Below are 22,500 nucleotides of genomic sequence, written 5' to 3'. Positions count from 1 at the left end.
AATCGGGAACAAGACCGATTACAAGTCGTCGAGTCTGTTACTGGGCGAACACGAGATGCGCACAGGAAATCGATCAGCCCTCACAATGGCCCAAGGCCAGAGATCGGACTGCTACGATTTACCCCAACAATCATCGTGCCACTCTTCGCAGAGAGGTGATAGACGCCAACGAGCCCGCGCATAGCAATCGAGGTGTAAAAAGGGCGTTGAAGGCAGGAAGCCTGGACGAAAGAGGCTACGAGGTCACCTCGAAGCGGTCTAAGAATCGGGCGCACTTGGGGCGACTACCAGTGCCAACCCCTTATCCCGCGGTGCGTCCGACACACAGAAATTTCCAAGGCGGCCAAGGAGCCTCCCCGCATAGCAATCGGGGTGTGAGGTTACGGATGCAGCATTGATAGCAATCGAGGTGTGAGGCGAAGGATGCAGAAGTGAGAGCCGAGGGATGTAGCAGAGATAGCAATCGGGGTGTGTGATGCAGAAGAGATAGCAATCGAGGTGTGCGGTGGGAAGGGCCCAGCAGCCAGAATGCATGAAGCGACGGATGAAGCAGTGATGACAACCGGGCTGTGAGGAGAGGAGGGATGCAGCCAAGAAAGCAATCAGGGCTCGAGGCAAGGGATGCATCAAGGATAGCAATCATGTTGTGAGGCGAGATTCCAAAGGCTAAACGTGAGAGGCTGCAGGGTCGACTCAGAGAGGTCTATGCATGTGAGAGGCTGAAAGCAAGGTCGACTCGGAGCGGTCTATGCATCGGGCGCGCTTGGGGCGACTACCAGTGCCAACCCCTTATCCCGCGACGCGTCCGACAAAGAGAACGTTCCAAGGCGGCAGAGGAGGTTACCAGCCGAAGGATGCAGTAGCAATAACAGGTATAGTTCCGCGGCGGCCGAGAAGACTCACCGCATAGGAATCGGGATGCGAGGCGAGGGATGCGGCGGGAAGGCCCCGACGGCTAAACGGAAGAGGCTGCAGGGCCGCCTCGGAATGGTCCAAGCATCGGATGCGATTGGGACGACTACCAGTGCCAACCCCTTATCCCGCGATGCGTCCGATACACAGATAGTTCCAAGGCGGCCGAGGAGCCTCACCGCATATCAATCGGGGTGCGAGGCGAGGGATGGGGCGGGAAGGCCCCAACGGCTAGACGGAAGAGGCTTCAGGGCCACCTCGGAATGGTCCAAGCATCGGACGCGCTTGGGGCGACTGCCAGTGCCAACCCCTTATCCCGCGATGCGTCCGATACACAGATGGTTCCAAGGCGGCCGAGGAGCCTCACCGCATAGCAATCGGGGGTGCGAGGCGAGGGATGGGGCGGGAAGGCCCCAACGGCTAGACGGAAGAGGCTTCAGGGCCGCCTAGGAATGGTCCAAGCATCGGACACGCTTGGGGCGACTACCAGTGACAGCCCCCTATCCCGCGATGCGTCCGATACGAAGATGGTTCCAAGGCGGCCGAGGAGCCTCACCGCATAGCAATCGGGGTGCGAGGTGGGGGATGCGGCGAGATGGCCCCAACGGCTAGACGGAAGAGGCCACAGGGCCGCGTCGGAATAGTCCAAGCATCGGACGCGCTTGGGGCGACTACCAGTGACAACCCCTTATCCCGCGATGCGTCCGATACGAAGATAGTTCCAAGGCGGCCGAGGAGCCTCACCGCATAGCAATCGGGGTGCGAGGTGGGGGATGCGGCGAGATGGCCCCAACGGCTAGACGGAAGAGGCTGCAGGGCCGCCTCGGAATAGTCCAAGCATCGGACGCGCTTGGGGCCACTACCAGTGACAACCCCTTATCCCGCGATGCGTCCGATACGAAGATAGTTCCAAGGCGGCCGAAGAGCCTCACCGCATAGCAATCGGGGTGCGAGGTGGGGGATGCGGCGAGATGGCCCCAACGGCTAGACGGAAGAGGCCACAGGGCCGCCTCGGAATAGTCCAAGCATCGGACGCGCTTGGGGCGACTACCAGTGACAACCCCTTATCCCGCGATGCGTCCGATACGAAGATAGTTCCCAGGCGGCCGAGGAGCCTCACCGCATAGCAATCGGGGTGCGAGGCGAGGGATGCGGCGAGATGGCCCCAAAGGCTAGACGGAAGAGGCTGCAGGGCTGCCTCGGAATAGTCCAAGCATCGGACGCGCTTGGGGCGACTACCACTGCCAACCCCTTATCCCGCGATGCGTCCGATACACAGATAGTTCCGAGGCGGCCGAGGAGGTGGGGGATGCAGCGAGATGGCCCCAACGGCTAGACGGAAGAGGCTGCAGGGCCGCCTCGAAATAGTCCAAGCATCGGACGCGCTTGGGGCGACTACCAGTGACAACCCCTTATCCCGCGATGCGTCCGATACACAGATAGTTCCGAGGCGGCCAAGGAGCCTCACCGCATAGCAATCGTGGTGCGAGGTGGGGGATGCGGCGAGATGGCCCCAACGGCTAGACGGAAGAGGCTGCAGGGCCGCCTCGGAATGGTCCAAGCATCGGATGCGCTTGGGGCGACTACCACTGCCAACCCCTTATCCCGCGATGCGTCCGATACACAGATAGTTCCAAGGCGGCCGAGGAGCCTCACAGCATAGCAATCAGGGTGCGAGGCGAGGGATGCGGCGAGAAAGCCCCAACGGCTAGAGGGAAGAGGCTTCAGGTCCGCCTCGGAATGGTCCAAGCATCGGACGCGCTTGGGGCGACTACCAGTGACAACCCCTTATCCCGCGACGCGTCCGATACACAGATAGTTCCAAGGCGGCCGAGGAGCCTCACCGCATAGCAATCGGGGTGCGAGGCGAGGGATGCGGCGAGAAGGACCCAACGGCTACACGGAAGAGGCTTCGGGGCCGCCTCGGAATGGTCCAAGCATCGGACGCGCTTGGGGCGACTACCAGTGACAACCCCTTATCCCACGACGCGTCCGATACACAGATAGTTCCAAGGCGGCCGAGGAGCCTCACCGCATAGCAATCGGGGTGCGAGGCGAGGGATGCGGCGAGAACGACCCAACGGCTACACGGAAGAGGCTTCGGGGCCGCCTCGGAATGGTCCAAGCATCGGACGCGCTTGGGGCGACTACCAGTGACAACCCCTTATCCCGCGACGCGTCCGATACACAGATAGTTCCAAGGCGGCCGAGGAGCCTCACCGCATAGCAATCGGGGTGCGAGGCGAGGGATGCGGCGAGAAGGACCCAACGGCTAGACGGAAGAGGCTTCGGGTCCGCCTCGGAATGGTCCAAGCATCGGACGCGCTTGGGGCGACTACCAGTGACAACCCCTTATCCCGCGACGCGTCCGATACACAGATAGTTCCAAGGCGGCCGAGGAGCCTCACCGCATAGCAATCGGGGTGCGAGGCGAGGGATGCGGCGAGAAGGACCCAACGGCTAGACGGAAGAGGCTTCGGGTCCGCCTCGGAATGGTCCAAGCATCGGACGCGCTTGGGGCGACTACCAGTGACAACCCCTTATCCCGCGACGCGTCCGATACACAGATAGTTCCAAGGCGGCCGAGGAGCCTCACCGCATAGCAATCGGGGTGCGAGGCGAGGGATGCGGCGAGAAGGACCCAACGGCTAGACGGAAGAGGCTTCGGGTCCGCCTCGGAATGGTCCAAGCATCGGACGCGCTTGGGGCGACTACCAGTGACAACCCCTTATCCCGCGACGCGTCCGATACACAGATAGTTCCGAGGCGGCCGAGGAGCCTCACCGCATAGCAATCGGGGTGCGAGGCGAAGGATGCGGCGAGAAGGACCCAACGGCTAGACGGAAGAGGCTTCGGGTCCGCCTCGGAATGGTCCAAGCATCGGACGCGCTTGGGGCGACTACCAGTGACAACCCCTTATCCCGCGACGCGTCCGATACACAGATAGTTCCAAGGCGGCCGAGGAGCCTCACCGCATAGCAATCGGGGTGCGAGGCGAGGGATGCGGCGAGAAGGACCCAACGGCTAGACGGAAGAGGCTTCAGGGCCGCCTCGGAATGGTCCAAGCATCGAACGCGCTTGGGGCGACTACCAGTGACAACCCCTTATCCCGCGACGCGTCCGATACACAGATAGTTCCGAGGCGGCCGAGGAGCCTCACCGCATAGCAATCGGGGTGCGAGGCGAGGGATGCGGCGAGAAGGACCCAACGGCTAGACGGAAGAGGCTTCAGGGCCGCCTCGGAATGGTCCAAGCATCGGACGCGCTTGGGGCGACTACCAGTGACAACCCCTTATCCCGCGACGCGTCCGATACACAGATAGTTCCGAGGCGGCCGAGGAGCCTCACCGCATAGCAATCGGGGTGCGAGGCGAGGGATGCGGCGAGAAGGACCCAACGGCTAGACGGAAGAGGCTTCAGGGCCGCCTCGGAATGGTCCAAGCATCGGACGCGCTTGGGGCGACTACCAATGACAACCCCTTATCCCGCGACGCGTCCGATACACAGATAGTTCCGAGGCGGCCGAGGAGCCTCACCGCATAGCAATCGGGGTGCGAGGCGAGGGATGCGGCGAGAAGGACCCAACGGCTAGACGGAAGAGGCTTCAGGGCCGCCTCGGAATGGTCCAAGCATCGGACGCGCTTGGGGCGACTACCAGTGACAACCCCTTATCCCGCGACGCGTCCGATACACAGATAGTTCCGAGGCGGCCGAGGAGCCTCACCGCATAGCAATCGGGGTGCGAGGCGAGGGATGCGGCGAGAAGGACCCAACGGCTAGACGGAAGAGGCTTCAGGGCCGCCTCGGAATGGTCCAAGCATCGGACGCGCTTGGGGCGACTACCGTTGCCAACCCCTTATCCCGCGATGCGTCTGATACACAGATAGTTCCGAGGCGGCCGAGGAGCCTCACCGCATAGCAATCGGGTTGCGAGGCAGATTATTGGGAAGGGAACCCCCTGGGATGCGGCTCAAGCAGTGCCCAAAGGGACTGGAATGCGGAATCACATCGAGAGACCCAAATGCTATACGAGGGCTCAAATCGAATTATCGATTTGGCCACGACATGGACGCATCGGAACGACTACCTTTGCCGAACCACTCGCAATTGCATCCATACCGAAACCAATAGACATTTCCGTTAGAGCCCTCGCATAGCATTCGGGAATCTCGCATGCCCCTCTAAATCGACCAATGCTGGCGCTCAATGAAAATCCGAGCGCTACCACCGTTCGAGCGCCAGCATTGGTCGAGTTAGAGGGGCACGGGGGAGAATGCTCCAGTCAACACCTCCCCTATATAAGTTATTTGTCCGATTCTCGCACAACCGTAGTCTGCCTCGTCGAATCAAACAACGGTCCCAGATTCCGACTTCCGTTCCGTAGAGACCCAAAAGCTAGATGGAGGCTCGCAAGAAAGAGAGTCGGCGCATAGCAATCGGGTTTCTCGAACGTTTAGGGACCGAGCTCACTTGCGGATAGGGCAAAATCCGCCAAGCAACCCAAAAGCTAGACGGGGGCTCGAATCGAATCGCCTAGGCGGCCACAACAACGACGTGTTGGATCGACTACCAGTGCCAAACCATTCAGCAAGACTAGTCTGTGTCGAGGCCGGATAGAGATTCTCAGAGAGCGCCCGCATAGCATTTAGGAGACCTGCCGCGTCCCTCACACTCGACAAATGGTGGTGCACGTTTATAAATCCGAGCGATCCCAACCCTTTCAAGCACCAACATCGGTCGAGATAGAGGGGCACGGAGGGGGCTGCGTGAGACAACACAGTCCCCTATATAAGTTATTTGTCCGATTCTCACACATCCGAAGAATGGTCATCAAATCGGACAACAGCCCAAACTTCCGACTTCCGTCCCAGAAAGCCCAAGAGCTATCTAAAACGTTCATGGCCGGAACTCGATCGCGGCTATACCAGTCCGCCAAGCAACCCAAAAGCTAGACTGGAGCTCTAGTCGAATCACCTCTGTGGCCATTGCAAGGACGTGTTGGAGCGACTACCATTGCCGAACCATTCCGCAGGTCGAGTCCATACCAAGGCCGCATAGAGATTCACGATGAGCTCCTGCATAGCAATCAGGAGACTTGCCGTGTCCATCACAATCGATAAATCCTGGTGCAAGATTTTTGCATCCGAGCGCTCCAACCAGTCGAGCACCAGCATCAATCGACATAAACGGGCACGGGGGGAGGATGCTCGAGAACACTACCTCCCCTATATAAGTTATTTGTCCGATTCTCAAGCAGCCGAAGTCTGGTCATCGAATCGGGTCAAAGACCACAACTTCCGACTTTACCCACAATGCAAGTCATCGAATCGAACATCGGCCCCCGAGTCGGACTCCATGCGTATGTCAGGTCATCGGACCCAAATTCCGCCTTCCTGCGCATGGCGGGCCATCAATATCAACTCGGTCATCGGACCCAAACTCCGCCTTTTTGCGTATGGCACGCCTTCAAATCGGTCATCGGACCCAAATTCCGCCTTCCTGTGCATGGCGGGCCATCAACATCAACTCGGTCATCGGACCCAAATTCCGCCTTTCTGCGCATGGCACGCCATCAACTCGGTCATCGGACCCAAATTCCGCCTTCCTGCGCATGGCAGGTCATCGGACACAAATTCAGACCTCGCCAATATGCCTACGTATCGAATCGGTCATCGGACCCAACTTCCGACTTCATCCATACTGTAGGGTCTTTGAGGTTGGCGCGGTGCGCTCAACCCAGGGAGTCGACCCATCGAAGCATACACCTCCCCTATATAAGCTATTTGTCCGATTCCCACACCTGTGTAGTTTGCACCTCTGACCAGGACATCGACCCCAACTTCCGAACTCGACTGCAACGACGGCACCAGCGCCTTGGTGCGCACCTTGCGACGCACAGTCCCAACATTCGCCTTCCTGCACATGGCAGGTCATCGGACCCAAATTCCGACCTCGCGAGTATGCCTACATATCGAATCGGTCATCGGACCCAACTTCCGACTTCATCCATACCGTAGGGTCTTTGAGGTTGGCGCGGTGCGCTCAACCCGGGGAGTCGACCCAACGAAGCATACACCTCCCCTATATAAGCTATTTGTCCGATTCCCACACCTGTGTAGTTTGCACCTCCGATCAAGACATCGACCCCAACTTCCGAACTCGCCTCCAACGACCGAACCAGCGCCTTGGTGCGCACCTTGCAACGCACAGTGCCAACATTCGCCTTCCTGCACGTGGCAGGTCATCGGACCCAAATTCCGACCTCGCGAGTATGCCTACATATCGAATCGGTCATCGGACCCAACTTCCGACTTCATCCATACCGTAGGGTCTTTGAGGTTGGCGCGGTGCGCTCAACCCGGGGAGTCGACCCAACGAAGCATACACCTCCCCTATATAAGCTATTTGTCCGATTCCCACACCTGTGTAGCTTGCACCTCCGATCAGGACATCGACCCCAACTTCCGAACTCGACTAAAAAGACCGCACCAGCGCCTTGGTGTGCACCTTGCAACGCACAGTGTCAACATTCGCCTTCCTGCACATGGCAGGTCATCGGACCCAAATTCCGACCTCATGAGCATACCTACTAATCGAATCGGTCATCGGACCCAACTTCCGACTTCATCCATACCGTAGGGTCTTTGAGGTTGGCGCGGTGCGCTCAACCTGGGGAGTCGACCCATCGAAGCATACACCTCCCCTATATAAGCTATTTGTCCGATTCCGACACCTGTGTAGTTTGCACCTCCGCTCAGGACATCGACCCCAACTTCCGAACTCGCCTGCAACGACCGAACCAGCGCCTTGGTGCGCACCAAAAGTGCGCACTTTTGGAGGGCACTTTTGTGCGCTCCAAAGGTGCGCACTTTTGGAGGGCACTTTTCTGCGCTCCAAAGGTGCGCACTTTTGGAGGGCACTTTTTGGAGGGCACTTTTCTGCGCTCCAAAGGTGCGCACTTTTGGAGGGCACTTTTTGGAGGGCACTTTTCTGCGCTCCAAAGGTGCGCACTTTTGGAGGGCACTTTTTGGAGGGCACTTTTCTGCGCTCCAAAGGTGCGCACTTTTGGAGGGCACTTTTTGGAGGGCACTTTTCTGCGCTCCAAAGGTGCGCACTTTTGGAGGGCACTTTTTGGAGGGCACTTTTCTGCGCTCCAAAGGTGCGCACTTTTGGAGGGCACTTTTTGGAGGGCACTTTTCTGCGCTCCAAAGGTGCGCACTTTTGGAGGGCACTTTTTGGAGGGCACTTTTCTGCGCTCCAAAGGTGCGCACTTTTGGAGGGCACTTTTCTGCGCTCCAAAGGTGCGCACTTTTGGAGGGCACTTTTTGGAGGGCACTTTTCTGCGCTCCAAAGGTGCGCACTTTTGGAGGGCACTTTTTGGAGGGCACTTTTCTGCGCTCCAAAGGTGCGCACTTTTGGAGGGCACTTTTGTGCACTCCAAAGGTGCGCACTTTTGGAGGGCACTTTTCCTGTGCTCCAAAGGTGCACACCTAGGTGAGCACCTTCGACCACACCTTGTAGCACACCAAACTCTGACTTTCGACTTCATCCGCAATGCAGGGTCTTTGAGGTTGGCGCAATGCGCACAACCAGGGGAGTCGACCCATCAAACCCAACACCTCCCCTATATAAGCTATTTGTCTGATTCTCATACATGCGTAGCCTGCAGGAGCAATTAGGACATCGACCCCAACTTTCGGCTTCTAAACGAAAACAAGGTCTTTGAGGTTGGTGTAATGCGAACAACTAGGGGAGTCAACCCATCAAACCCAACACCTCCCCTATATAAGCTATTTGTCTGATTCTCATACATGTGTAGTCTACAGGAGCAATTAGGACATCGACCCCAACTTTTGACTTCTTAACGAAAACAAGGTCTTTGAGGTTGACGTAATGCGCACAACCAGGGGAGTCGACCCATCAAACCCAACACCTCCCCTATATAAGCTATTTGTCCGATTCTCATACATGTGTAGCCTGCAGGAGCCATTAGGACATTGACCCCAACTTTTGACTTCTTAACGAAAACAAGGTCTTTGAGGTTGGCGTAATGCGCACAACCAAGGGAGTTGACCCATCAAACCCAACACCTCCCCTATATAAGCTATTTGTCTGATTCTCATACATGTGTAGCCTGCAACAACGATTAGGACATCCACCCCAACTTCTGAATTCGTCTGCGTTGACCGCACCAAAGGTGCACGCCTTGGTGCTCACCAAAATCCGACTTCCGACTTCTTCTGCTATGCGGGGTCTTTGAGGTTGGCGCAGTGCGCACAACCAGGGGAGTCAACCCACCGAATGCAACACCTCCCCTATATAAGCTATTTGTCTGATTCTCATACATGCGTAGACTGCAGCAATGATTAGGACATCCACCCCAACTTTTGACTTCTTAAACAAGACAGGGTCTTTGAAGTTGGTGCAGTGCACACAACCAGGGGAGTCGACCCATCAAACGCAACACCTCCCCTATATAAAGCTATTTGTCCGATTCTCATACGTGTAGTCTGCAGCAGCGATTAGGACATCGACCCCAACTTCCGAATTCGTTTGCATTGACCGCACCAAAGGTGCACGCCTTGGTGTGCACCCTGGAGTGCACTTTGGTGCTCACCTCGGTGCACACTTTGGTGTGCACCTCGGTGTGCACCAAAGGTGCGCACCTTGGAGCGCACCAAAGGTGTACACTTTGGAGCGCACCACATAGGGTCTTTGAGAGGTTGGCGCAGTGCGCACACCAAGGTGGGTGTTGAGGTGCGTGCCGAGGTGGGTGGGTGCTAGGGTGCGCTCCATGGTGGGTGCCAGGGTGGGTGCGTGCTAGGGTGGATTCCAAAGAGGGTCATAGGGTGGGTGCCAAGGTGGGTTGGTGATATAGTGGGTTCAAAGGTGGGTACTAGGGTGGGTTCCAAGGTGGGTCACAAGTTGGGTGCCAGGATGCGTGGGTGTTAGGTTGGGTGCCAAGGTGGGCTCCTGCGTGGGTGGGTGCTAGGGTGGGTTTCAAGGTGGACGCGAGGGCGGGTGCCAAGGTGGGTAACAAGTTGGGTGTTAGGATGGGTGAGTGCTAGAGTGGGTGCCAAGGTGGGTGGGTGCTAAGGTGGATGCCAAGGTGGTTCACAGGGTGGGTGGGTTCTAGGGTGAGTTCCAAGGTGGGTCACAGGTTCAGTGCTAGGGTGGGTGTCAAGGCGGGTGTCGAGGTGCCTGGGTGCTAGGGTGTGGATGCCAATGTGGGTCATAGGGTGGGTACTAGGGTGGGCTGCAATGTGGGTGCCAAGGTGGGTAACATGCTCGGTGGGTTCTAAATTGGGTGCCAGGGTGGGTGTGCACCCACCTTGCCCGAGGTGGGTGCCAAGGTGCCAGTGTGGGTGGGTGCTAAGGTGGATGCCAAGGTGGGTGAGAAGGTGGGTGATAGGTTGAGTGGTAGGATGGGTGGGTGCCAAGATGGGTCACAGGGTGGGTGCAAGGGTGGGTAGGTGCTAGGGTTGGTGTCAGGGTGGGTGGGTGCTAGGTTGGGTTCCAAGGTGGGTGCGAGGGTGAGTGTCAAGGTGGGTCACAGGTTAGGTGCTAGGATGGGTGAGTGCTAGGGTGCAAAGGTGCCAGGGTGGGTGCTAGGATGGGTCGATGCTAGGGTGAGTGGCAAGGTGGGTCCACAAGTGTCAAGGTGGGTGCCGAGGTGGGTGCCAAGTCGGCGACTGCTATGGTGGATGCCAAGGTGGGTCACGGGGTGGGTGCCAAGTTGCTAGGTTGGGTTCCAAGGTGGGTGCCAACGTGGGTGCTAGGGTGCGTGGGTTAAAGGGTGTGTCACAACGTGGGTGCCAGGATGGGTGCGCACCCACACTGGCCAAGACGGGTGCGGGTGCAAGGTTGGGTTCCAAGCCCGGTCACAGGCTGGGTGCTAGGATGGGTGGGTGCCAAGGTGGGCACCAGGGTGGGTGCACCCACCCTGGCCAAGGTGGGTCACGGGGTGGGTCCTAGGGTGGGTAACGGGGTGGGTACTAAGGTGCGTGCCAAGGTGGGTCATAGGGTGGGTGCCAAGGTGGGCACCAGGGTGGGTGTGCACCAACCCTAGCCAGGGTAGGTCACGGGGTGGTTGTCGGGGTGGGCGTCAAGGAGCCAAGGTGGGTGGCAAGTAGCCAAGTTGCGTGCCAAGGTGGGTGTCGGGGTGGGTGCCAAGGATCCAAGGTGGGTGCCAAGGAACCAAGGTGGGTGTCTGGGTGGGTGCCGAGGTGGGAGCCAGGGTGGGTCCCAAGGTGAGTGCAAAGGTGGGTGCCAGGGTCAAGGTGAGTGCCAATGTGGGTTCCAAGGTGCCAGGGTCAGGGTGAGTGCCAATGTGGGTTCAAAGGTGCTAAGTTGGGTGCGAGGTTGGGTGCGAGGGTGGGTGGGTGCCAAGGTGTGCTAGGTGGAAGCCCGGGTGGGTCGGCATCCCATGGGTGTCGAGTTGGGTGCCTGATGGGTGCTTCTTGTCAAGTTTTAGTCGTCGGGACTCATTTCGAGCCTTAGAGGTCGTTTCTTGTCCGGTTGCCCTGTCTTCGACCTGGGAACCCAATTTTGGTCCTCGGGTCCCATTTTTTTTTGTCTCGCATCCCACTTTTGGCCTGTGGCCTTTTCGGGGTCGATTCTCGTTTTGGGCATCAGAGCATGTTTCTTCTCCTAAAACCCAATATTTGTTTATTAAGTCTCGGAACACATTTTTGTTCTCGTGGACCCATCATGGGTCTTGGAACGCATTTGTGGTCCTTGGGTCCCATTTTGCATCCCGAAACTTGTGTTTTGGTGCTTGATCCCTATTTTGGGTGCCCACCTTGCACCAAGTGCGCACCCGGGGCAAACCGAGCGCCTTGGTGCACCGGGGCAAGATCGAGCGTGCACCCGAGGCGCCCCGAACATGCACCAAGGTGCACTCGGCCCACATGTGAGCGCAGGTCGTTGCGCCCGAGGTGGTGTGTGGGCACCGCGTTGCAGACGGGACACTGCACGCACACGACGCCCCCTCCAGGTGCACGCACGTAGGCCGGGCCGGGTGCACACCCGACGCCCTAGCAAGGTGCGCGCACCCGGGCAGGGCTCACACTTGGCGAACGGGGCGCACTTCGCGAGGGAGGGTGTGCACCTCGACGGGGGTGGGTGGCCGGGGTGGATTCGCACGTGGGTCGCGGTTTGCTAAGTACACACTGCGACAAGCTCATAACGGGTGCGATCATACCAGCGTTAGTGCACCGGATCCCATCAGAACTCCGCAGTTAAGCGCGCTTGGGCCGGAGTAGTACTGGGATGGGTGACCTCCCGGGAAGTCCCGGTGTTGCACCCTTTTTTAGTTTTTCGCCGGGCGTCGCAATGCTATTTGAATAAACCTTTTGCCCGTTTGCGTTCTCGTCGGGGCCGGGCCGGGCCGGGGTGCGCTGCCCGCACTACCGCGCGCGCGGGGGGCGACACCGAGCGCGCACCCGAGGCGCCCCGAGCACACAGGCCACGGTGCAACCCGGGCGTTGTGCGCGCACCCCGGTGCGCCCGAGGTGCTGCGCGCGCACCCAGGTGAAATCGGTGTGCACCTCGGCCAGTGCGCGCTCGGTCGAGTCGCGCACGTTGGCCAAGGTGCACGGTGATGTTTCTTACTCTAAGGTTCCGCACCAGACGCCCGGGACAGGTGAGCGAAGCTGGGCGGGGCCGGGGCAGGTGCACGCAGCTGGAGAGAGCTTTGGAGCACACTTCGGAGCGCACCAATGATGCGCTCCATTCAAAAGTTTCCTGAAAAGGCAAAAAAAGTTGAGATTATAGAATTTCCCACTTGAGAGATTGTAAAAAAAAAAAATTTAAAATGAAGGAAACGCGGGTGCCAAGGTGTGCGCAGCCCAGCCAAGGTGTGCGCACCAAGGCGCCCACCCTGGCGAAGGTGCACGCAAGGTGCGCACCCGAGGCAAACCGGACAATTAACCCAACTTTCGACTTCGCGCGCACCTTGGAGCGCACTTCGGAGCGCTCCTTGGTGCGCACCAATCTTGGGCACCTCGGAGTGCACCATGGCGCCCACCAAGGTGCGCACCCGGGGCAAACCGAGCTCCGACTTCGTGCGCACCTTGGAGCGCACGAAAGGTGCGCACCATGGCGCCCACCAAGGTGCGCAGCCCAGCCAAGGCGTGCGCATCAAGGTGCGCACCCTGGCGAAGGTGCGCACCCGGGGCAAACCGAGCTCCGACTTCGTGCGCACCTTGGAGCGCACAAAAGGTGCGCAACCCAGCCAAGGTGTGCGCACCCCGGTCAAACCGAGCTCCGAATCGTGCGCACCAGAGGTGCACGCCATCGTGCGCACCTTGGAGCACACTTCGGAGCCCTCCTTGGTGCGCGCCGATGTTGCGCACCTCGGAGCGCACCCGGGGAAAACAATGCAATTAACCCGACTTTCGACTTCGTGGGCACCTCGGAGCGCTCTCGGGTTCGCACCTCGGAGCACACCGAGGTGCGCACCTTTGATGCGCTGCCTTCACCAATTTCCAGAAAAGGCAAGAAAACATTGAGAAGGTGTGCGCACCGAGGTGCCCACCCTGGCGAAGGTGCACGCGAGGTGCGCACCCGGGGCAAACCGGGCTCCGACTTCGTGCACGCCGCACCTTGGAGCACACTTCGGAGCGCTCCTTGGTGCGCACCAGGGCGCGCAACCCAGCCGAGGTGCCCACCCCGGCGAAGGTGCACGCGAGGTGCGCACCCGGGGCAAACCGGGCTCCGACTTCGTGCACGCCATGGTGCCCACCGCGGCGAAGGTGCACGCGAGGTGCGCACCCGGGGCAAACCGGGCTCCGACTTCGTGCACGCCGCACCTTGGAGCACACTTCGGAGCGCTCCTTGGTGCGCACCATGGTGCCCACCAGGGCGCGCAACCCCGCCGAAGGTGCACGCGAGGTGCGCACCCGGGGCAAACCGGGCTCCGACTTCGTGCACGCCGCACCTTGGAGCACACTTCGGAGCGCTCCTTGGTGCGCACCATGGTGCCCACCAGGGCGCGCAACCCCGCCGAAGGTGCACGCGAGGTGCGCACCCGGGGCAAACCGGGCTCCGACTTCGTGCACGCCATGGTGCGCACCGCGGCGAAGGTGCGCACCCGGGGCAAACCGGGCTCCGACTTCGTGCACGCCGCACCTTGGAGCACACTTCGGAGCGCTCCTTGGTGCGCACCAGGGCGCGCAACCCAGCCGAGGTGCCCACCCCGGCGAAGGTGCACGCGAGGTGCGTACCCGGGGCAAACCGGGCTCCGACTTCGTGCACGCCGCACCTTGGAGCACACTTCGGAGCGCTCCTTGGTGCGCACCATGGTGCCCACCAGGCCGCGCAACCCAGCCAAGGTGTGCGCACCAAGGTGCACGCGAGGTGCGCACCCGGGGCAAACCGGGGTCCGACTTCGTGCACGCCGCACCTTGGAGCACACATCGGGGCGCTCCCGGGTTCGCACCGGCGTTGCGCACCGTGGTGGGCACCTCGGAGCACACCAAGGTGGGCAGCGAGGTGCGCACCTTTGATGCGATGCCTTCACTAATTTCCATAAAAGGCAAAAAAAAAACGAGATTTTAAAATTTCCGTTTTGAAAGATAGTGAGAAAAAGGGAATGCTGGTGCCATCTTGAGCCCGCCCTGGTGCGCAGCCCAGCCAAGGTGTGCGCACCAAGGTGCCCACCCTGGCGAAGGTGCGCGCCCGGGCAATTAACCCAACTTCCAACTTCGCGCGCGCCAGGGTGGGAGCGCACCCAACAACCGGGCCTGGGAAGAGCCAATGCGAGAAACCCCACCAAACGCTCTGACAAAAAAAGAGGGGGCGCTCCAGTAACCCCGCTTCGGAGCGCACCCTGGGCAAACCCAGCCAAGGTGCCCACCCCGGCCAAGGTGCAGGCGAGGTGCGCACCCGGGGCAAACCGGGCTCCGACAACGTGCACGCCGCACCTTGGAGCACACTTCGTAGCGCTCCCGGGTGCGCACCTCAGAGCACACCAAGGTGGGCAGCGAGGTGCGCACCTTTGATGCGCTGCCTTCACTAATTTCCAGAAAAGGCAAAAAAAAAAGGAGATTTTAAAATTTCCGTTTTGAAAGATAGTGAAAAAAACGGAACGCGCGTGCCATCTTGAGCCCGCCCTGGTGCGCAGCCCAGGTAAGGTGCCCACCCTGGCAAAGGTGCGCACCCGGGCAATTAACCCTACTTCCGACTTCGTGCGCGCCAGGGTGGCAACCGGGCCTCGGAAGAGCCAATGCGAGAAACCCCACCAAACGCTCCGACAAAAAAAGAGGCGGCGCTCCAATAACCCCGCTTCGGAGCGCAGCCGGGGCAAACCCAGCCAAGGTGCCCACCCCGACGAAGGTGCACGCGAGGTGCGCACCCGGGGCAAACCGGGCTCCGACAACGTGCACGCAGCACCTTGGAGCACACTTCGAAGCACTCCCGGGTGCCCACCGGCGTTGCGCACCGTGGTGGGCAGCGAGGTGCGCACCTTTGATGCGCTGCCTTCACTAATTTCCAGAAAAAGGCAAAAAAAAATGAGATTTTAAAATTTCCGTTTTGAAAGATAGTGAAAAAAAAGGAACGCGGGTGCCATCTTGAGCCCGCCCTGGTGCGCAGCCCAGGCAAGGCATGCGCACCAAGGTGCCCACCCGAGGTGCACACCCGGGGCAAACCGGGCTCCGACTTCGTGCAGGCCGCACCTTGGAGCACACTTCGGAGCGCTCCTTGGTGCGCACCATGGTGCCCACCAGGGCGCGCAACCCAGCCAAGGTCTGCACACCAAGGTGCCCACCCCGGCGAAGGTGCACGCGAGGTGCGCACCCGGGGCAAACCGGGCTCCGACTTCGTGCACGCCATGGTGCCCACCGCGGCGAAGGTGCACGCGAGGTGCGCACCCGGGGCAAACCGGGCTCCGACTTCGTGCACGCCGCACCTTGGAGCACACTTCGGAGCGCTCCTTGGTGCGCACCATGGTGCCCACCAGGGCGCGCAACCCAGCCAAGGTGTGCGCACCAAGGTGCACGCGAGGTGCGCACCCGGGGCAAACCGGGGTCCGACTTCGTGCACGCCGCACCTTGGAGCACACATCGGAGCGCTCCCAGGTTCGCACCAGCGTTGCGCACCTTTGATGCGCTGCCTTCACTAATTTCCAGAAAAGGCAAAAAAAAACGAGATTTTAAAATTTCCGTTCTGAAAGATAGTGAAAAAAACGGAACGCGGGTGCCATCTTGAGCCCTTCCTGGTGCGCAGCCCAGGCAAGTTGTGCGCACCAAGGTGCCCACCCTGGCGGAGGTGCGCGCCCGGGGCAATCCGGGCTCCGACTTCGTGCACTGCATGGTGCCCACCAAGGCGCGCAACCCAGCCAAGGTGCCCACCGCAGCGAAGGTGCACGCGAGGTGCACACCCGGGGCAAACCGGGCTCCGACTTCGTGCACGCCGCACCTTGGAGCACACTTCAGAGCGCTCCTTGGTGCGCACCAGGGCGCGCAACCCAGCCGAGGTGCCCACCCCGGCGAAGGTGCACGCGAGGTGCGCACCCGGGGCAAACCGGGCTCCGACTTCGTGCACGCCATGGTGCCCACCGCGGCGAAGGTGCGCACCCGGGGCAAACCGGGCTCCGACTTCGTGCACGCCGCACCTTGGAGCACACTTCGGAGCGCTCCTTGGTGCGCACCATGGTGCCCACCAGGCCGCGCAACCCAGCCAAGGTGTGCGCACCAAGGTGCACGCGAGGTGCGCACCCGGGGCAAACCGGGGTCCGACTTCGTGCACGCCGCACCTTGGAGCACACATCGGGGCGCTCCCGGGTTCGCACCGGCGTTGCGCACCGTGGTGGGCACCTCGGAGCACACCAAGGTGGGCAGCGAGGTGCGCACCTTTGATGCGATGCCTTCACTAATTTCCATAAAAGGCAAAAAAAAAACGAGATTTTAAAATTTCCGTTTTGAAAGATAGTGAGAAAAAGGGAATGCTGGTGCCATCTTGAGCCCGCCCTGGTGCGCAGCCCAGCCAAGGTTTGCGCACCAAGGTGCCCACCCTGGCGAAGGTGCGCGCCCGGGCAATTAACCCAACTTCCAACTTCGCGCGCGCCAGGGTGGGAGCGCACCCAACAACCGGGCCTGGGAAGAGCCAATGCGAGAAACCCCACCAAACTCTCTGACAAAAAAAGAGGGGGCGCTCCAGTAACCCCGCTTCGGAGCGCACCCTGGGCAAACCCAGCCAAGGTGCCCACCCCGGCCAAGGTGCAGGCGAGGTGCGCACCCGGGGCAAACCGGGCTCCGACAACGTGCACGCCGCACCTTGGAGCACACTTCGTAGCGCTCCCGGGTGCGCACCTCAGAGCACACCAAGGTGGGCAGCGAGGTGCGCACCTTTGATGCGCTGCCTTCACTAATTTCCAGAAAAGGCAAAAAAAAAAGGAGATTTTAAAATTTCCGTTTTGAAAGATAGTGAAAAAAACGGAACGCGCGTGCCATCTTGAGCCCGCCCTGGTGCGCAGCCCAGGTAAGGTGCCACCCTGGCAAAGGTGCGCACCCGGGCAATTAACCCTACTTCCGACTTCGTGCGCGCCAGGGTGGCAACCGGGCCTCGGAAGAGCCAATGCGAGAAACCCCACCAAACGCTCCGACAAAAAAAGAGGCGGCGCTCCAATAACCCCGCTTCGGAGCGCAGCCGGGGCAAACCAAGCCAAGGTGCCCACCCCGACGAAGGTGCACGCGAGGTGCGCACCCGGGGCAAACCGGGCTCCGACAACGTGCACGCAACACCTTGGAGCACACTTCGAAGCACTCCCGGGTGCCCACCGGCGTTGCGCACCGTGGTGGGCAGCGAGGTGCGCACCTTTGATGCGCTGCCTTCACTAATTTCCAGAAAAAGGCAAAAAAAAATGAGATTTTAAAATTTCCGTTTTGAAAGATAGTGAAAAAAAAGGAACGCGGGTGCCATCTTGAGCCCGCCCTGGTGCGCAGCCCAGGCAAGGCATGCGCACCAAGGTGCCCACCCGAGGTGCACACCCGGGGCAAACCGGGCTCCGACTTCGTGCAGGCCGCACCTTGGAGCACACTTCGGAGCGCTCCTTGGTGCGCACCATGGTGCCCACCAGGGCGCACCCGGGGCAAACCGGGCTCCGACTTTGTGCACGCCGCACCTTGGAGCACACATCGGAGCGCTCCCAGGTTCGCACCAGCGTTGCGCACCTTTGATGCGCTGCCTTCACTAATTTCCAGAAAAGGCAAAAAAAAACGATATTTTAAAATTTCCGTTCTGAAAGATAGTGAAAAAAACGGAACGCGGGTGCCATCTTGAGCCCTTCCTGGTGCGCAGCCCAGGCAAGTTGTGCGCACCAAGGTGCCCACCCTGGCGGAGGTGCGCGCCCGGGGCAAACCGGGCTCCGACTTCGTGCACTGCATGGTGCCCACCAAGGCGCGCAACCCAGCCAAGGTGCCCACCGCAGCGAAGGTGCACGCGAGGTGCGCACCCGAGGTGCACACCCGGGGCAAACCGGGCTCCGACTTCGTGCACGCCGCACCTTGGAGCACACTTCAGAGCGCTCCTTGGTACGCACCAGGGCGCGCAACCCAGCCAAGGTGCTCACCCCGGCGAAGGTGCACGCGAGGTGCGCACCCGGGGCAAACCGGGCTCGGACTTCGTGCACGCCGCACCTTGGAGCACACATCGGAGCGCTCCCGGGTTCGCACCAGCATTGCGCACCTTTGATGCGCTGCCTTCACTAATTTCCAGAAAAGGCAAAAAAAAGAAAAAAATGAGATTTTAAAATTTCCGTTTTGAAAGATAGTGAAAAAAACGGAACGCGGGTGCCATCTTGAGCCCGCCCTGGTGTGCAGCCCAGGCAAGTTGTGCGCACCAAGGCACCCACCCTGGCCAAGGTGGGTCACGGGGTGGGTCCTAGGGTGGGTAACGGGGTGGGTACTAAGGTGCGTGCCAAGGTGGGTCATAGGGTGGGTGCCAAGGTGGGCACCAGGGTGGGTGTGCACCAACCCTAGCCAGGGTAGGTCACGGGGTGGTTGTCGGGGTGGGCGTCAAGGAGCCAAGATGGGTGGCAAGTAGCCAAGTTGCGTGCCAAGGTGGGTGTCGGGGTGGGTGCCAAGGATCCAAGGTGGGTGCCAAGGAACCAAGGTGGGTGTCTGGGTGGGTGCCGAGGTGGGAGCCAGGGTGGGTCCCAAGGTGAGTGCAAAGGTGGGTGCCAGGGTCAAGGTGAGTGCCAATGTGGGTTCCAAGGTGCCAGGGTCAGGGTGAGTGCCAATGTGGGTTCAAAGGTGCTAAGTTGGGTGCGAGGTTGGGTGCGAGGGTGGGTGGGTGCCAAGGTGTGCTAGGTGGAAGCCCGGGTGGGTCGGCATCCCATGGGTGTCGAGTTGGGTGCCTGATGGGTGCTTCTTGTCAAGTTTTAGTCGCCGGGACTCATTTCGAGCCTTAGAGGTCGTTTCTTGTCCGGTTGCCCTGTCTTCGACCTGGGAACCCAATTTTGGTCCTCGGGTCCCATTTTTTTTTGTCTCGCATCCCACTTTTGGCCTGTGGCCTTTTCGGGGTCGATTCTCGTTTTGGGCATCAGAGCATGTTTCTTCTCCTAAAACCCAATATTTGTTTATTAAGTCTCGGAACACATTTTTGTTCTCGTGGACCCATCATGGGTCTTGGAACGCATTTGTGGTCCTTGGGTCCCATTTTGCATCCCGAAACTTGTGTTTTGGTGCTTGATCCCTATTTTGGGTGCCCACCTTGCACCAAGTGCGCACCCGGGGCAAACCGAGCGCCTTGGTGCACCGGGGCAAGATCGAGCGTGCACCCGAGGCGCCCCGAACATGCACCAAGGTGCACTCGGCCCACATGTGAGCGCAGGTCGTTGCGCCCGAGGTGGTGTGTGGGCACCGCGTTGCAGACGGGACACTGCACGCACACGACGCCCCCTCCAGGTGCACGCACGTAGGCCGGGCCGGGTGCACACCCGACGCCCTAGCAAGGTGCGCGCACCCGGGCAGGGCTCACACTTGGCGAACGGGGCGCACTTCGCGAGGGAGGGTGTGCACCTCGACGGGGGTGGGTGGCCGGGGTGGATTCGCACGTGGGTCGCGGTTTGCTAAGTACACACTGCGACAAGCTCATAACGGGTGCGATCATACCAGCGTTAGTGCACCGGATCCCATCAGAACTCCGCAGTTAAGCGCGCTTGGGCCGGAGTAGTACTGGGATGGGTGACCTCCCGGGAAGTCCCGGTGTTGCACCCTTTTTTAGTTTTTCGCCGGGCGTCGCAATGCTATTTGAATAAACCTTTTGCCCGTTTGCGTTCTCGTCGGGGCCGGGCCGGGCCGGGGTGCGCTGCCCGCACTACCGCGCGCGCGGGGGGCGACACCGAGCGCGCACCCGAGGCGCCCCGAGCACACAGGCCACGGTGCAACCCGGGCGTTGTGCGCGCACCCCGGTGCGCCCGAGGTGCTGCGCGCGCACCCAGGTGAAATCGGTGTGCACCTCGGCCAGTGCGCGCTCGGTCGAGTCGCGCACGTTGGCCAAGGTGCACGGTGATGTTTCTTACTCTAAGGTTCCGCACCAGACGCCCGGGACAGGTGAGCGAAGCTGGGCGGGGCCGGGTGCGCGGCCGGGGCAGGTGCACGCAGCTGGAGAGAGCTTTGGAGCACACTTCGGAGCGCACCAATGATGCGCTCCATTCAAAAGTTTCCTGAAAAGGCAAAAAAAGTTGAGATTATAGAATTTCCCACTTGAGAGATTGTAAAAAAAAAAAATTTAAAATGAAGGAAACGCGGGTGCCAAGGTGTGCGCAGCCCAGCCAAGGTGTGCGCACCAAGGCGCCCACCCTGGCGAAGGTGCACGCAAGGTGCGCACCCGAGGCAAACCGGACAATTAACCCAACTTTCGACTTCGCGCGCACCTTGGAGCGCACTTCGGAGCGCTCCTTGGTGCGCACCAATCTTGGGCACCTCGGAGTGCACCATGGCGCCCACCAAGGTGCGCACCCGGGGCAAACCGAGCTCCGACTTCGTGCGCACCTTGGAGCGCACGAAAGGTGCGCACCATGGCGCCCACCAAGGTGCGCAGCCCAGCCAAGGCGTGCGCATCAAGGTGCGCACCCTGGCGAAGGTGCGCACCCGGGGCAAACCGAGCTCCGACTTCGTGCGCACCTTGGAGCGCACAAAAGGTGCGCAACCCAGCCAAGGTGTGCGCACCCCGGTCAAACCGAGCTCCGAATCGTGCGCACCAGAGGTGCACGCCATCGTGCGCACCTTGGAGCACACTTCGGAGCCCTCCTTGGTGCGCGCCGATGTTGCGCACCTCGGAGCGCACCCGGGGAAAACAATGCAATTAACCCGACTTTCGACTTCGTGGGCACCTCGGAGCGCTCTCGGGTTCGCACCTCGGAGCACACCGAGGTGCGCACCTTTGATGCGCTGCCTTCACCAATTTCCAGAAAAGGCAAGAAAACATTGAGAAGGTGTGCGCACCGAGGTGCCCACCCTGGCGAAGGTGCACGCGAGGTGCGCACCCGGGGCAAACCGGGCTCCGACTTCGTGCACGCCGCACCTTGGAGCACACTTCGGAGCGCTCCTTGGTGCGCACCAGGGCGCGCAACCCAGCCGAGGTGCCCACCCCGGCGAAGGTGCACGCGAGGTGCGCACCCGGGGCAAACCGGGCTCCGACTTCGTGCACGCCATGGTGCCCACCGCGGCGAAGGTGCACGCGAGGTGCGCACCCGGGGCAAACCGGGCTCCGACTTCGTGCACGCCGCACCTTGGAGCACACTTCGGAGCGCTCCTTGGTGCGCACCATGGTGCCCACCAGGGCGCGCAACCCCGCCGAAGGTGCACGCGAGGTGCGCACCCGGGGCAAACCGGGCTCCGACTTCGTGCACGCCGCACCTTGGAGCACACTTCGGAGCGCTCCTTGGTGCGCACCATGGTGCCCACCAGGGCGCGCAACCCCGCCGAAGGTGCACGCGAGGTGCGCACCCGGGGCAAACCGGGCTCCGACTTCGTGCACGCCATGGTGCGCACCGCGGCGAAGGTGCGCACCCGGGGCAAACCGGGCTCCGACTTCGTGCACGCCGCACCTTGGAGCACACTTCGGAGCGCTCCTTGGTGCGCACCAGGGCGCGCAACCCAGCCGAGGTGCCCACCCCGGCGAAGGTGCACGCGAGGTGCGTACCCGGGGCAAACCGGGCTCCGACTTCGTGCACGCCGCACCTTGGAGCACACTTCGGAGCGCTCCTTGGTGCGCACCATGGTGCCCACCAGGCCGCGCAACCCAGCCAAGGTGTGCGCACCAAGGTGCACGCGAGGTGCGCACCCGGGGCAAACCGGGGTCCGACTTCGTGCACGCCGCACCTTGGAGCACACATCGGGGCGCTCCCGGGTTCGCACCGGCGTTGCGCACCGTGGTGGGCACCTCGGAGCACACCAAGGTGGGCAGCGAGGTGCGCACCTTTGATGCGATGCCTTCACTAATTTCCATAAAAGGCAAAAAAAAAACGAGATTTTAAAATTTCCGTTTTGAAAGATAGTGAGAAAAAGGGAATGCTGGTGCCATCTTGAGCCCGCCCTGGTGCGCAGCCCAGCCAAGGTGTGCGCACCAAGGTGCCCACCC

At 60.7% G+C, this 22,500-nt stretch overlaps 2 non-coding genes across 2 annotated transcripts; both read left to right on the top strand.

The window, feature by feature from the left end:
• Nucleotides 1-12,101: 12,101 nt before the first annotated feature.
• Nucleotides 12,102-12,220, top strand: LOC131863749 (5S ribosomal RNA). Its single transcript, XR_009362644.1, has one exon. It is a non-coding gene; the product is annotated as a 5S ribosomal RNA (ribosomal RNA).
• Nucleotides 12,221-20,013: 7,793 nt separating this feature from the next.
• On the top strand, nucleotides 20,014-20,132 carry LOC131863748 (5S ribosomal RNA). Its single transcript, XR_009362643.1, has one exon. It is a non-coding gene; the product is annotated as a 5S ribosomal RNA (ribosomal RNA).
• The last annotated feature ends 2,368 nt before the right edge of the window (nucleotides 20,133-22,500 follow it).

Source organism: Cryptomeria japonica, unplaced genomic scaffold (assembly GCF_030272615.1).
Source record: "Cryptomeria japonica unplaced genomic scaffold, Sugi_1.0 HiC_scaffold_68, whole genome shotgun sequence".
In the NCBI taxonomy this organism is placed as follows: Eukaryota; Viridiplantae; Streptophyta; class Pinopsida; order Cupressales; family Cupressaceae; genus Cryptomeria; species Cryptomeria japonica.
This window is presented reverse-complemented; position numbering and strand designations above follow the sequence as displayed.